Below are 15,746 nucleotides of genomic sequence, written 5' to 3'. Positions count from 1 at the left end.
TATTTTTTACAGTAGCGGTTCTGTAATTTAATTTACAGAATTTTACTGTATTCTCTGATTACAGTAAAATTCTGTAAATTAAATTACAGAAACGCTACTGTAAAAAATACAGTAATTGGCTGGCAACCCTGCTGCCAGTATTTTACTGTAAAATTTACAGGTAATTTTTAACAGTGTATGTAAAATGGAGTATACAATATATTTTCCTGATTTTTGAGTATTAATGACTGGCAGCTGAATTTTAAATGTAAATTATTTATCAACTGCATAAGCTTTAAACAACTGTTTTTAAATACATAAAGTGTTGTATAATGCACAACTTAATTCCCCTATTACTTCACAAAACAAAAAATAATTCAACATACTTATCTTGAAAAACAGGTAAAAATGTATAACTTTAAAATCTGCATGAAACAAAGTCATAAACAGTGTATTTTGTATTATTTTGATTTCATTTTTATTTACAAAATTGTATTTTTTTTTTAAATGGACATGAAATTAAATATTTTTAAATTACTTGAAACAAATTAGCCGTCATGGCCCTTTACACAAAGAAGAAATACGCAAACAACATACATTTAAAACCACAAGTTGACCAACATGATCATAATAATAAAACAAAAAGAGACGGGTGAATTTTCACCACTTCATTACCAGACAAACATGTCCAAACAACAAGGCCCCAAGTCAGTCCAACAAACTTCTGATCAAAAATGGAGAACAATTCAGCTCCAGAATGCTGTTCCATCACAGGATGCAAAGAGTGGCTAGAAACATTGAAAAGAAAAAAGAGGACAATATATATTAGATATATTACAAAACATAATGATACAGTCAAAGACAGATACAGGGATGACAGATACAGTTAAGCCCCTTTCACACAGAGATTCCGGAAAAGTGACCCGGGATTTGATCCAGGTTCATTTGATTTGGTTCATTCACACTGCCAGTGATTTTCCGGAATCAGAGAGTGCATTCACACACAACACGTAAAGACACGTGACATCGATGTGACTTGTAATGTCTCAGCAGCATCTTAAGTTTGCTTATGAGCTGCGATCTCTCTCTCTCAAGAAACCACGCTTGTGCATTTTTTTCTCTGATTCAATCATAAACTTGTGCATTACGTACCGTTTCACAGCTGGCGAACAATCCCGGCTTCAGCGTCATCAATGCAACACGGAATTATTACGGCTTTTGTTCACATAGCGCACGTTCCGGGACTGAACACGGCAATGTTACTAGGTCCCCAACCCGGCATCGATCCCGGCATCAGTCCCAGGTCGTGTTTGCATTCACACAGAAGGCATTCTGGCAATTTCCCGGGAACATTGCGCTGTGTGAAAAGGGTTTTAGAGACAGATAGAGAATATTAAAAGGTTACAATTAAAGGGAAAATAGATCTGTGTGTGTGTGTACTACTTACATTTCAGAAATTCCACTGTTAATCCATCACTTTGCTGGGCAGAGTGGCAACATGTGGGTTCACTGCAACCTGTTTCTTCTGTACCATTTGCCCTGTTGTTTTAGATGGCAATTTTTCTCTTGATTTCTTTGTTCCTCTTTCCGGATTAATACATACAAAGCGCCTAAAGGGTCAGGAAACAGACAATATGTAATTAAGATTGGTTTTAAGTTTTTGAGGCTTGTAATCATGTTTTTGAAATTGGACCATATATTAGAGCAGTGTTTCTCAACTCCAGTCATGAGGACCTCCCAGGAAGTTTTATATGTCCACTAATTAAAACACCTGATTTAACTCATTAGCTTGCTAGTGTTAAAGATGAAGACATCTAAATCATTCGCCCTAAAAATTCTCTCTTCTCGAGTTGAGAAACATTGTGTTAAAGGGATAGTTCGGCCAAAATTGATATTAAACCCATGATTTACTCACCCTCAAGCCGTTCGAGATGCATATGTCAATATTTTTCAGACTAACACATTTTCAGTTATTTTAGAAAATGTCTTAGATCTTTCAGTGGTTATAATGTCAAGTTATGGGATCCACCTCCTTCAAGTCCCAAAAATGTGTATGCATCCTTCACAAAAGTAACCCATCCGGCTCCAGGGGGATAAACGAAGGCCTTCTGAGGGTAATCCATGCGGTTTTGTCGTAAAAATATACATATTTAAAACTTTATAAATGAAAATAACTGGCTTGAAGGAGTGGACCCCATAACTTCACATTATAACCACTGAAAGATCTAACACATTTTCTAAAATAACTGAAAATGTGTTCGTCTGAAAAATGATTGACATAATGCATCTCGAACGGCTTGAGGGCGAGTAAATCATGGGTTTAATATCATTTTTGGCCGAACTATCCCTTTAAAGGCCTCAACAGAAAAGGCAAGTTCTGATATTGAATAAATGTGTAAAATGCAGGTTCTGAGGTTGTTAAGAATTCAATCATTACCTTTGAATGAACTCCAAGGTACTGCCTCCTCCTGATTGAATATGTAATATGCTGTGAACAGTATGGGCAGGCCAGACAGGAAGCTGTGCTGAAAGCCCATCCTCACACACACAACTTGGCCTTCCAGTGCCCACTTGTCTGTGTCTCCTAAAACAATACAACATGTGACAATAGTTATTTTTAACTATACCATTTTTATTTTTCGTTTTTTTACATTTAAACTATAATTTAGTATTCAGAGTGCAGGAACTCTTTCTTTTAAATAAAGTTAAAAACGGCATTACAAACAAACAATAAGCAAATTTCACACACAGAGTAGGCTGCTACAGCTAAAAAAAACACATTTCGTACTGAAATGTAAGCCAACTATGGATTTTTACACCGGCATATTAAACGTGCAACAAACCTGGTAACTTATTACAGCATCATTTATAATTTATATGACACGCATCCTCCGTGAGTCTGACGCAAGGCTTTAGCAACGGCGTTTTCATTTCGGCGCCCATTTTAACAGATGACTTGATTTTGATTTGATTTACACCATAAAATAGTCACGACGAAGTGTGCTAATCAACACGAAGCTCGTGTGAATACCGACAGTTGTCATTAAAGCATGTAATTCTTAACACAGGAGCCCATAGATTTTCTGCCCATAGCCGCTGTAGCGCCGGGGTGAGATGTGTAAAATACTACCGTGTCCGCGCTGCTGAAGCCCGGCGCAAGTCTCCTTCGCGCCCCGCGGTCGGAGGATGTGTGATCCGGGGTTACCAATATGAACCGCGAATATAACGTTACCTTCATAGTCTACGAGTTACCAAACATTGAAAATAAGAAACTGAAATAATAAGTCACTTACCACAGAGTTGTGAAGCACTCCTCTTGCGCTACCCGAAAGTCGACGACACGACCGTTGAAGATCACAAATGCCTCTGAAGATTTGAAATTTACAGCAATATTCTGTATTTTTAATTAAACCGCCTAGCGACCCCAGAATGCATTGCAGTTTACAGCAATATGCTGTATTATTAGAAAACAGCCAGCTGCTGTAAAATAATGCTGTAATTTTTACAGCAATTCATTACAGTGCAGGCCATCCTTAAAAATATTCTTGTTTGCCGTAACCCGACCGACCCTGTCAATTTAGCACCGACCCAATTATTTATTTTTTTTCCCTTTTAGTCCGACCGACTTGCCGGTTGTAAACTTGCGTTAAGACCGACCGATTTTTTTTTAACTCTTCAAACAACTAATACAAATGCAATAAAATAATAGTTATTAAGTATTGTGAATATAAATTGCCTAGACCTACATACAAACATAAGCTACGTTCTTTCTTTTAAATAAAAACCTGTGGCGCGTCATCTATGATTATGTTTACACCATTGGTTTACGCATCACATACGGCCTGTAGGCTAAGTTCGCTTCGTTTCATTCACTGTCAATGGTTCGCGCTTGGTAATGATGGCTGCGGCTTTACTCTAAAGATTATTTCATTTTTATATGTTGTTGAATATTGGTTTATTAAAAAATAAACATGTGAGAGCGTGTTATAGGCTATATGTCATGTTATTGTCAGATATGACGACGCTACTGCAACACGCATCGCTGCAGATGAAGCTGAGCATCAACGTGCTATCGCAAATCAAAGTGAAAGTAAGTCGCAGACGCTTAACACACAATCATCTTCATTAAATGTAAAGAAACAAAATGATCTTACCAGGGCTGTTTCCGCTTTCTCTTATTGCGGGCTTTGATTCAGAAATTTTAGCTGATGATCAATAAAATAATGCGTCTCATAACTGTTGCTTTCGGTGACGTGCACTCCTAAATCTGCATATAGCGGGAATTGAAGATCGGATTTATATCCGCAAAAAACACACACATTTAGCCTATGTAACCAGGTGTAAATGGAATCGTTTTGATAAATCAGATTGCAATCCGATCTGAGAAAACGCATGAAGTGGCCTGATGTAAACAGCCCCTAGACATCGGTGAAAAATGTTCTCTCTCTCCCCCCCCCCCCCCCCCCAACCCCGATTTTTTTTTTTATAAAAAAAAAGATACTTTTTTATATTATTTTTTATATATATATATAAAAAATATATACCTACCTACCGACCCTTTTTTTCTTTTTTTTTTGCTGTTACTGCAAACCAAAATATTTTTAAGGATGGCTTCAGCCCAGGCAGTGCTTCGGCTCTAAGGGAGCATACTCAACCATCCCAAGTTGGAGGGAGTAACTAATCTGTGTCTACCTGAGCCTGGGTGGTAAAGGGTGATATCATACGAGCTATGGGTGGCAAAGTACTGTAATAAAGACCCTAACAAGGGGAGTACTATCAGCATGACCCTGAGGAATGTATCAGGGTCGAGGCCTATTATCTTGCATTTTTTACAAGACAGATTTTACATTCTCTACTAAACCCAAGGAAATGGAGGCCACAATAAGTGGCCAACGACATTCAACCTAATGACTTATTTTATTCAAGGGGCTCAGTGAAAAATTTTTTTTCCAAATTTTAAAATTTTTTCAATTTTAAGGCCTAACTGGATAAACTAGCCACAATACTCAGCTCTAAAGGGCAGAGGCCTGAGCATACTGCTTCTTACTTTCCAGAGAGAAAAGATGACTATTTTAGTAAGAGGAGGCCAGTACTAGGAACAACTAGATTTACATGAATAAATTATCCTGATGGGTTTTAGCTCTAAGGAGCCTACACTCAGATACTGAGAGGCTCGAGGCGAGAATGCTTAGCAAACCGCCACCAATTTCCTAGTTACTAAGCCTAAGCCAGAAATCGAGGCGGCACCGTGAGGGCACACACGAATATAACATCAAACATCAAAATATGACTTTCATCAATTTGTAAATGGACCCACTCGCTTGACAAAAACATCACAGACAGCAATAGATTTAGCTTTCTCAAATAAGCCGGAAAGAGTCTTAAAAACATACAATCTGGTGTGTGGCTTATCAGATCATAACATGGTATTAATTTCCAGAAAACTCTCAAAAAAACGTCTAAATGAATATAAATATGACCGAAAGGCAACCAAGTTAATAATCCCCCGCAAGGATCTTATTAAATTTGAGAATGTGTTATCAAACACTAATTGGGATGAAGTCTCACAACATAGTCAAGTGAACGAGTGTTGTGATATATTTACTTCTACAATGAGTAACATTTTAAATAAGTCCTTAAAACAATGTAAAAGGCCACAAAGAAAAGTACAGCTTCCATGGGTAAGTGATGCAGTACGACAGTTAATAAAAAAAAGAGATTTTGCTTTAAAAACCTATCTTAAAACCAGATATGACACAGATCTGATGTTATTTAAAGGTTTACGAAATCAAGTTGTGAAAGAATTGCGCAACTTAAAAGCAAACTATTATATGAAAATTTTAACTGAAGCTAAAGGAAATTGTAAAGCAATGTGGAAACAAATTAACAGTCTAATTAAACCTAATGCAAATACAAATAACTCATATGAACTAAAATGTGAAGAAAAAAACATATCAGACCCTGTCCAAGTTGCTAATGTTTTTAATCAATTTTTTATTAAAATCAGTACAAGATCTTGCTTCTAATTTTTTAGATGACGAGCCCAATAGTGTCAACTTAAACATATTGTCATCAGCAAATGAGAATTGCTTTAAAATTAGAGAAGTGGATCAGGCAGTGGTACTGAAAGCTATTTCAGACCTGAATACTAATTTATCCAAAGACAACTACAATATAGATGCAACTTTCCTCAAAAAATATCCTCAAATTATCATTCAACCTTTGACCCACATTATAAATGTCTCGATTAAAACTGGAGTATTTCCAGATGCGTGGAAAAAGGCACTGGTTAAACCCATCTTTAAGTCCGGGAATACCACAGACGTTAGTAACTATCGACCAATAAGTCTAGTTCCAGTAATGTCAAAAATACTAGAAAAAATTGTTTCAGAACAGCTAACACAATATTTAGAAACAAATCAGTATATACACCCTCAACAGTATGGTTTCAGACAGAACCATTCTACTGAATCAGCCATCTGCGCATTATTGGAAAATATTGTGCAGCCGCTTGATAGAGGAAACATGGTGGGTGCAGTATTCCTAGACTTAAAGAGGGCATTCGATACAGTAAACCACAGCCGTCTTATTTCAAAACTGTCATCTTATAATATGTCACACCAGGCATTATCATGGTTCGAGTCGTACTTACAGGGCTGAGAACAATGTGTAGTCATTGATCATGTAAAATCTGCCCCATGTAAAATTAAGACCGGAATCCCTCAGGGAACCATACTGGGGCCTGTCCTCTTCAGCCTGTATGTGAACGAGCTGCCTGAAGTGTGTCCTGAAGTTGGCCTTCAGATGTATGCCGATGACACTGTGGTTTATGTGTCTGGCAAAAGCCCTGTTGTTATCGGCAGTACACTGACCAAAAGTCTTGAGAAAGTGTCTAATTGGCTAAACAAATCATGTTTAACACTTAATCTGAGGAAAACTAAATCAATGTGTTTTTCTATAAAAAGAACGAGGATAATAAATGACCTTAACGTTAAAATGAATGGTGAACTCATCGATCAGGTAGAACAAGAAAAATATTTAGGAGTGATTTTAGATTCTCAGCTAAATTTTAAAAGTCATATTAAAAATATCTCAAGAAAAATGAAGGCTAGTATGAACTGTTTCAGAATGATCAGGAGCAGTCTAACATTTGAATGTGCTCATGTCTTTCTGAACACTATGATCATGTCCCACTTGTCGTACTGCACCACTGTTTGGTCTCAGACTAGCCAAACTACCCTAAAGCCTATTGAGAGGCTTTATAACCGTGCCTTAAAATTTTTAGATAAAAAGCCCATTCGATTTCATCACTGTTACATTTTAAGTAAGCATAAAATCTTAAATTTTGTTAATTTTGTTAATCTTAGACATATAAAGTTGTTTTTTAAATGTTTGACTGGATTTGCACCTGAGCCACTTTGTAAATTTGTGAACAGGCTGGATACCTCCAGATCAACAAGATCTACATGTGGAGACTGTAAAGTTCCATTTTGTAAAACATTTTTTGCACAAAATGTTTTTTCTGTGAAAGGAGCCAATTTGTGGAACTGGCTTCCTACAAATATAAAGACTTTAACTAAACTGTCCACCTTTAGAAAACAAACAAAAGCCTGGTTCATACAGCAGCAGCAGTGTGATCATACCATATGAGATGTGTAGCTGGGTGTATGTGAGGTGTGCATCTGTGTGAGTTCGAGTGAATGTGTTTGTTTATTATACTTGTCTTTATTGGTGCTAACTGGTTTCTGGACATTTCATTGTATTCGCTGTAATTTTTATATTTTAATTTTTCTTTCTTCATTATCTTGACTGTTAAAAGCTCTTCTAGGGACAGGTATTGAGAATTAGCCATGGCTATAAACACTGTGATACATGCATCGGATTGTTCTTTATGTAATAATCTGTTTATTTTGTATCTGTCCCTATTCAAATAAACAACAAATAAATAAATAAATAAAATAAAGTGACTGAAGTCCAGAGCTATAATCTCAACGACCCTCTAGCAGAGGAGAACTGCTACTCTAGTATAAGGTGGCTATCAAGGTAGCCCGAAGAGGACCAATGCTTGACTTTGTAGTTCTATCTGGAGCTTGACAGAGCGGTGGCCTCAGTAGAATAACTCCCGATAGGGAGGAAGCCATCTCACACAAAAAATGTCTATTATGTGCTCGGATGAACGGTGACCTCACTAGAGAATTTTCCATACAGCCAACCTGTTCACTACTACAGACTGGCACTACCCGTTATATAAGCCTGACGACTCCAACATAAGAGGAGGCCTATGGGAAGGGTATGCATAGCCTACCTATATATGGAAACTTCAGGGCCCTAATTTCACCATCCTATGAAAACCATATTTAACACCCCCTTAATATTTCCTAATAGGGAAACTTACTAAAAACTCACGTAAAGGGAGAAGATCTACATAGCTCAACCTGCTGCCCATAGAGCGATGGTCTAAATGACATTCACAAAATGGAGGCCTATCACCATAAGAGCTCGAAATAAGTTTATTTGTTTTTGTGTTTTCATTTGTGTAAATATTTTTTTCCATATTGTAAATAAAGCGAACCACCTGCTTGCAGTTATCTTGGTTGTCCTTGCATCATTCACCCACAGTACTCACCAGAGACCAAAATTATAGGAGTGTGTTAAAATTATATTAGGCTATGTACTGTACGTCTTTCTCATACCTCTATGCCATCAGGGGACATAACCAAATAATTCTAATATTTATATTTTAGTTGTATGCCTGAGATTTAAATGAAAACCACAAAAAACATGCAATTTGCTAAAATATTTGCTCCAAATATCTGCTTCTCTTACCTCCCTAAAAATGGTTTAGTCCGATCTAAAGTGTTTATTAATTATTCAGTCAGTGACAAACATCAGATGGACCCAATAAAATTGTAAGTCCCACCCCAGCTCATGAACAGAACCAATCAGAGTTGAGGCGGCAGCTGCCTCTGAAGTTAACGATGAACTTGGTGGAAGAGCAGGAGACTGACTGAAAAATGTTGGGGAAAAGAAAACATAAATCAGGGTACCAGAAACACCATGAAAAGAAGGAGAGGGAGCCCACTGAGCACAGACACGTCCAAACAACGTCATTACAACGTCTTTGTCGAACGTTCAGAAGACGTCCACTGAGTAGCCAGAATGAAAGTTATGACGTCTTTTTTAGACGTCTTTTTGACGTTCAATGTTGACGTCCAAGTGACATAAAAAGTGAACGTTCAAAAGACGTCCAATGAAGAGTCAGCTTGAACGTCTTTTTTAGACGTCTTTTTGACGTTCACTGTTGACGTCCAACTGACATAAAAAGTGAACGTTCAGAAGACGTCCACTGAGGAGCCAGAATGAAAGTTATGACGTCTTTTTTAGACGTCTTTTTGACGTTCACTGTTGACGTCCAACTGACATAAAAAGTGAACGTTCAGAAGACGTCCGCTGAGGAGCCAGAATGAAAGTTTTTATGACGTCTTTTTGACGTTCAATGTTGACGTCCAAGTGACATAAAAAGTGAACGTTCAAAAGACGTCCAATGAAGAGTCAGCTTGAACGTCTTTTTTAGACGTCTTTTTGACGTTCACTGTTGACGTCCAACTGACATAAAAAGTGAACGTTCAGAAGACGTCCACTGAGGAGCCAGAATGAAAGTTATGACGTCTTTTTTAGACGTCTTTTTGACGTTCACTGTTGACGTCCAACTGACATAAAAAGTGAACGTTCAGAAGACGTCCGCTGAGGAGCCAGAATGAAAGTTTTTATGACGTCTTTTTAGACGTCTTTTTGACGTTCAATGTTGACGTCCAAGTGACATAAAAAGTGAACGTTCAAAAGACGTCCAATGAAGAGTCAGCTTGAACGTCTTTTTTAGACGTCTTTTTGACGTTCACTGTTGACGTCCAACTGACATAAAAAGTGAACGTTCAGAAGACGTCCACTGAGGAGCCAGAATGAAAGTTTTATGACGTCTTTTTGACGTTCACTGTTGACGTCCAACTGACATAAAAAGTGAACGTTCAGAAGACGTCCGCTGAGGAGCCAGAATGAAAGTTTTTATGACGTCTTTTTAGACGTCTTTTTGACGTTCAATGTTGACGTCCAAGTGACATAAAAAGTGAACGTTCAAAAGACGTCCAATGAAGAGTCAGCTTGAACGTCTTTTTTAGACGTCTTTTCGACGTTCACTGTTGACGTCCAACTGACATAAAAAGTGAACGTTCAGAAGACGTCTGCTGAAGAGCCAGAATGAAAGTTTTTGACGTCTTTTTTAGACGTCTTTTTAGCGTTCACTATTGACGTACATAGCGAACGTTCATTAGACATCTCTTTTAAATGTTGATTTTTGATGTCCAAGTGACATCTTTACAATGTTGTAAATGAAAGTTTTCACAACGTCATTTCAACGTCACTTACAGACACATGTTCACTCTAAAGAACATTCATAAAAGTTTTTAAGATGCACAAACGAAATTATCTTTACTATTAGCTTTATTAAACCATGTTTTGGTCATCAAACAGGCTTTTGTTCCAAGGTTGGATGACAACATGGTATTCAATAAAACTCATTCTAGTCATAGTAAAAGCAGTGTGCAGAACTACTGCTTTAAAATTGTAAATAATAAATTAATACCTATCCCTTTGATGCACCTGTCTAAAACATGCAAATACGTTTTAGTAGCCTTATATTTTTGCAATTGGAAATAAGTGACATCTGATTATTGATTAAAAAAAAAAGCAAAAATAGTTTGAAATGACAATTTTTTTCCATCTTTAATGAGGTTTTCAGCAAATTATGAACAGGCTGATAAATAAAATGGTTACACTTAACTGCCAAGTGAACAAAAAACAAATTACTCCAGACCATTGGGGGAGGGTGGTTGGAAAGGGGGAGAGAGACAAAGTCCCCTAAACTAGAAATAAACACACATGCCTTACAGTACTCATGTAAAATTCCTCATTATTTCCACCCCTGTATGCCCTCCACGGCACGTTTAAGATGTTCTGCTGCATGATGCTTGATTGTAGCCTCTGTAGCTTCTTTATCCCATTTCATGACTGCAGCTGCAAGAGTTGAACAAAAACAAAAAATCCATAAGTATGTAAAGAAAACCAGTTACATTGTTAACATTGCAAGTTAACATACAATATTTTTATACCGGCTCATTGTTTACAAGCGTGGAGGAGGAGGATTGTTCAAATTTATTGTATGTTAAATGACATATTTGTGGATTTTTGTCAGTTTATTTAAAATGGTTTGTATTAGTCTTCCCAAGTTCACTTTGTAAACAACGGGGCGGTACTTCTGCCTACGTCCAGCGTGAAACTGCATTGATTTGGACTTCAACAATTTGGTTACCGTTGAAGTCCATTGTGTGGAGAAAAAACCTGGAATGTTTTCCTCAAAAAACTTAATTTCTTTTCCTCTGAAAAAAGAAAGACATGAATATCTTGGATGGCATTGGGGTGAGTAAATTATCAGGAAATTTTCATTTTGAGGTGAACTAATCCTTGAAGTGGCAATACTACAGTGACCAATGGTGACTGGTGTGGTATATGGCAGCAAACAAATGACTGAAAATGAGTTCTGTAAACTCGCGTCGCTGTATGTTAGGAAGGTATAAGACTGCAATAGACAGTGGCCTTGGGTGACAAGATATTTAAGATAGCAATCATGAATTGAGAGAGACTATTATATTTATATAATAAAATTTCTCAAGCACAGCCCAAATGTAATGCTTTTGGATACTATAACTTCCATTTTAGCAAATACTAGATTACTTGTAGATGAGTTTAGAAAGAGGTAATCCAGTGAAGTATCCAGCTCCAACGTTATCAGTTCTGCTGTCAGTACAGAAGAAATTGAGAAAATGCACTTACTATTTATTAATGATAAATAGATGTTATCTTGCAAATTCTATCTTTGCCAGCCGTTTCTATACGAGATAATATTAAATCATCTGTCTACGATGCATTTTTTATATTTGCAATGCAGAAGAGAGTTGTTGTAAAATGCAGTCTCTACTGTTGCATTGCGGTTACTTGTTTGATAATAAAAAAGAGCTATTTAAGTAAGGGATAATGTAAAGCAAGGCGGTTGTTATAGCGAATATAACCCCGACAGGCTGATGCGGAGGGGTCTTGAATCTGCCTGAAGGGGTTGTATTCGCTATAACAACCGCCTCGCTCTACATTATCCCGCTTATTACATGGCTACCCACCAAATAAATTAATAATTTGACATAAAAAATTTATTTAAAAAGGAGTTTATTCATTTAAAAAGGATTGTATTGCTTCTGCTAAAGAAAATACTCCGTTCCGTCTCTACGGTTAGAATCCTGCGTCTATAGCAAACCTGTTTTTCATGGCAACGGTGTGTTATACAAGAAATAACACACCGCTTTCTACATTAGAGTTCAACCAAGCCATGTAATAATGAACAATAATCCGAGCAAGGGACGCTGTTTCCAACTTCAAGGTGGCTTATGTGTGTGCGCACCGAAAACCGACCGCAACTAGACAAGCAAATTATACTTTAGGCTTTGTGTGCGCATTTAACCATCAAATACACAACAAAATATGTCAAAATGACCGGATTGGAGAGTATTCACTTAAACACAGTTCATATCTTAAATTGGTGTAAATAGTTTGGAGAAAAGGGGAGATTGGTATTATTTGATCTGCATTCAGTCTAATAAACCTTCTGATGATTGCACCATTAATGTGAATCAAACAAAAGGCAAAGAGAAAATACTCACAGCCCTTGAATGATTAACTTTGTCTTGATGATTTGTCTTAATGCTTACCCTCACTTTTGTCTATCTGAGTGCTTTTAATTTATTATTTTAATTTATTGCTGTGTACCTTTACCTTTCAAAAGTTTTAGTCGTCTCCAGAGGCAGTTTCTGCTTCTTCACCTTCCCCTTCACATTGAATTTTGCCATCAGCCGGTTGGTAAAGAGCCTGAAGAAACAAATTCACCATTTAGAAATTACATGTGTGTGGTAATCTACAGGAACTGTAGCATGGGTGAGAGTGCCAAGAGTGGATTAAAGAAATGGGGGCATGGGACACTGTTGTTTTCTGGAATCGATTAAACAAACCTCTTAGAAGTGGCCATTTGCTCTGAGAAAGACCTCCCAGAGTATCTTGAGATTGGCCTTTGAACATTTTCATAATCTGAAAGACAAAATTTGTCAAATATTACTTTATTGTTAGTGGATATAGCTCTTGTAGCAAGTTGTGTGCCCATATAACTCGAGCAACCCCAGTGCAGAGCTCCTGCCTCTGTTGTACTGAGCGGACAGTGTAAAGATATCTATATACTTCTGGCAAGGGCTGCACGATTTTGGGGAAAATGTCATATTGCAATTATTGAGGTCAATATTGTGATTGAGATATGCGATCGTGATATAATAAACAAATAGTTTCATGAGTCAACTTGCTTGGTTCTCAAGGAAAATGCACACACAGATTAATGATGATAATGCTGAAATGTGTATTTCTCTACTCAAACTAGCAACAACAACTTAATTATTGATAACACCTATAATGATCAATAAGCCATTGATGACTGGATAAAAACTCTTAAAACTTCATTGTAGCTAAGAAGACACACCAAAGAAGACGGCTGACGAGAAATGTATACATATACACACACACAGACACAGTATATTGCTTTTAATTTATTTGGCATATAGTTAACAAAATAATCCTAATATAAATGAAAGTCAAAAGCCCACAGTCATACCTGGAAACAAATCCTGTTCAGATAGGATATATGGGCCATTCTACAGAATTGGTTTAAAGTTAAACAAATTTTTATGCAAGCAAATTTTATAATATCCAAGGTAAACATTTCTAGTAATTGTGCAGTTAATCATCATATTGTATTTTCAGAAAGGTTTGGAATATTTATCCTCTCCCCAAATTTGTGACTAATGAAACACAATAATATGAAAGTCAACAACAATTACAATTTTAACTATTCCAAGTGTAATTTTTCCTTTGTAAAAAGCATAAATTTTATCATACGCATTTCAAAGTTAATGATTCATTAGTATTGTCTAAAAACATTCATAATTCGTCTCAAACATATATATTTTTTATGATACATTAATATAGAGCGTATACATTGTAATTTGCAGTGTAATAGCATACGTTTAAAACATTGCATTTTATTTAAACAACATATTTCATGAACATATTTCAGCAGATTTTTACTCATCTCAGTATTGCAATATAGTTAAGGAAAAGCTAAACTATAATAGCGTTACGTTCATGTAAAAATAGCATGTTGTAATTGTAGTAAACGAGCATCTGAGCCGTTCATTCCCGCATACAAACGCGATTCATATTAGAACAAAGATATTTGCGTTTGAATAGCGCGCGCTTTCAGTGGGTGATTAGCAGATAATGAGTTGCCATGAGAACGACTAACGTCTCTCTTTTTATATAGATTACATAAACAGAATATTCTCTTTCGTTTTGAATTAGATCATCAAAAAGTAAACACTTAAATTATTATAAAGATTACTCTTGCCAGAGTGTATTTGCTGAATTTTGCTTACGTTTAGAGACCTGCTCCAGAAAAAAAGTTCATGGAGAAGGAGAGGCAGAAAGCACACAAAAGCATAATGTTTTGTTTCGATTGTAAGTGGACACATAAAAAATACATTTTACAGTTTATTTTTTTCATATTTCAAGTCTGTATGACCATAAATGACGGAGTATTTTAAGTCTATTTTGCTGCTATGTGGAAAAAAAAAAACAGCAAAACGCGCGGGCGCATTTGTCGACTTTTTCGGTTAATGTGCCCGCGCAAATTGCCGCAGTTTTAAGAAGTTTTTCAAGGTATTAGGGGGCATGTGTGACTTCCAATTCATCTGATATCATCTCTTAACTGAATAACATATTACATTTATTTTTAACAAATGTTTACTTACCTGTTTTAGTCCAACTAAGGCAGTGTCTCTCTCCACGTGTCAGCAGCCTTTTTCATCTGCAGGATACTGGTGACGTGCGATTCTTCTTTGATTTTTTTAACGGCGGTCGCAAACTGTTTTAGTGCATTACCGCCACCCTCAGGTTATAAATGATCTCTGGCTTACATGCTATGTCATTATACGAAATAAATAAATAAAACAAATGATTTTATCCAGCTTGGTAGCTCTTAGAAACTAAAAATAAATATTAAATTATTTTATGGCCTGACGATTTATTTAATATTTCTTTTAAAATCTCTCCCATGCCCTAAATTTTCCTCTTGACTACTGCTATCATATTTATGACACATCATAACAATACTCTGCTGATCAGGTACATTGCAATTATTACATAAACCAGTATCATGCTTGCCTAGATGCAGAGTTTTGTTTAGTCTAGTGTGCCCTAACCGTAACCTTGCAATGATTTCCCCCTTCGTACCCCAACCTAAGGGTTTATAAAAATAGTTCCCCTCCCTTGTTTCCTCTATTCTATTGTTCCTGCCACATTCTCATAACTTCTTTCTTTATTATCGATTTAGCTTCTGATTTTCCTTCTTTGCTGTATATTGAAATATTTTGTGCTAGGGTAACCCTAACCCTAACCCTAATCTCACACATACGTATTTGCTATATTTGGTCATCAGTACAGGATTCTGTGTCCTCCAATGACATCAGGACATTTTGTGATGAGATATGTGCTAAATCAGCATTGAATTAGGAGTCTTTACAAAAACAAAAATACACATATGATCCCACTCCAACATTTTTAATATA

General features: G+C 36.5%; 2 long non-coding RNA genes across 2 annotated transcripts; both read right to left on the bottom strand.

The window, feature by feature from the left end:
* Positions 1-361: 361 nt before the first annotated feature.
* LOC311091213 lies at positions 362-4,376 on the bottom strand. The gene is made up of 5 exons (XR_014608025.1): positions 3,273-4,376; positions 2,417-2,563; positions 1,427-1,589; positions 1,132-1,336; positions 362-767 (listed from the first exon to the last, which is right to left on the bottom strand). It is a non-coding gene; the product is annotated as an uncharacterized lncRNA (long non-coding RNA).
* Positions 4,377-10,735: 6,359 nt separating this feature from the next.
* On the bottom strand, positions 10,736-14,988 carry LOC311090509. Its single transcript, XR_014607898.1, has 4 exons — positions 14,931-14,988; positions 13,089-13,164; positions 12,856-12,948; positions 10,736-11,049 (listed from the first exon to the last, which is right to left on the bottom strand). It is a non-coding gene; the product is annotated as an uncharacterized lncRNA (long non-coding RNA).
* Between the last annotated feature and the right edge of the window lie 758 nt (positions 14,989-15,746).

The sequence above is a fragment of the Abramis brama genome, assembly GCF_963993115.1.
Source record: "Abramis brama genome assembly, chromosome: 10".
Taxonomy (NCBI): domain Eukaryota; kingdom Metazoa; phylum Chordata; class Actinopteri; order Cypriniformes; family Leuciscidae; genus Abramis; species Abramis brama.
This window is presented reverse-complemented; position numbering and strand designations above follow the sequence as displayed.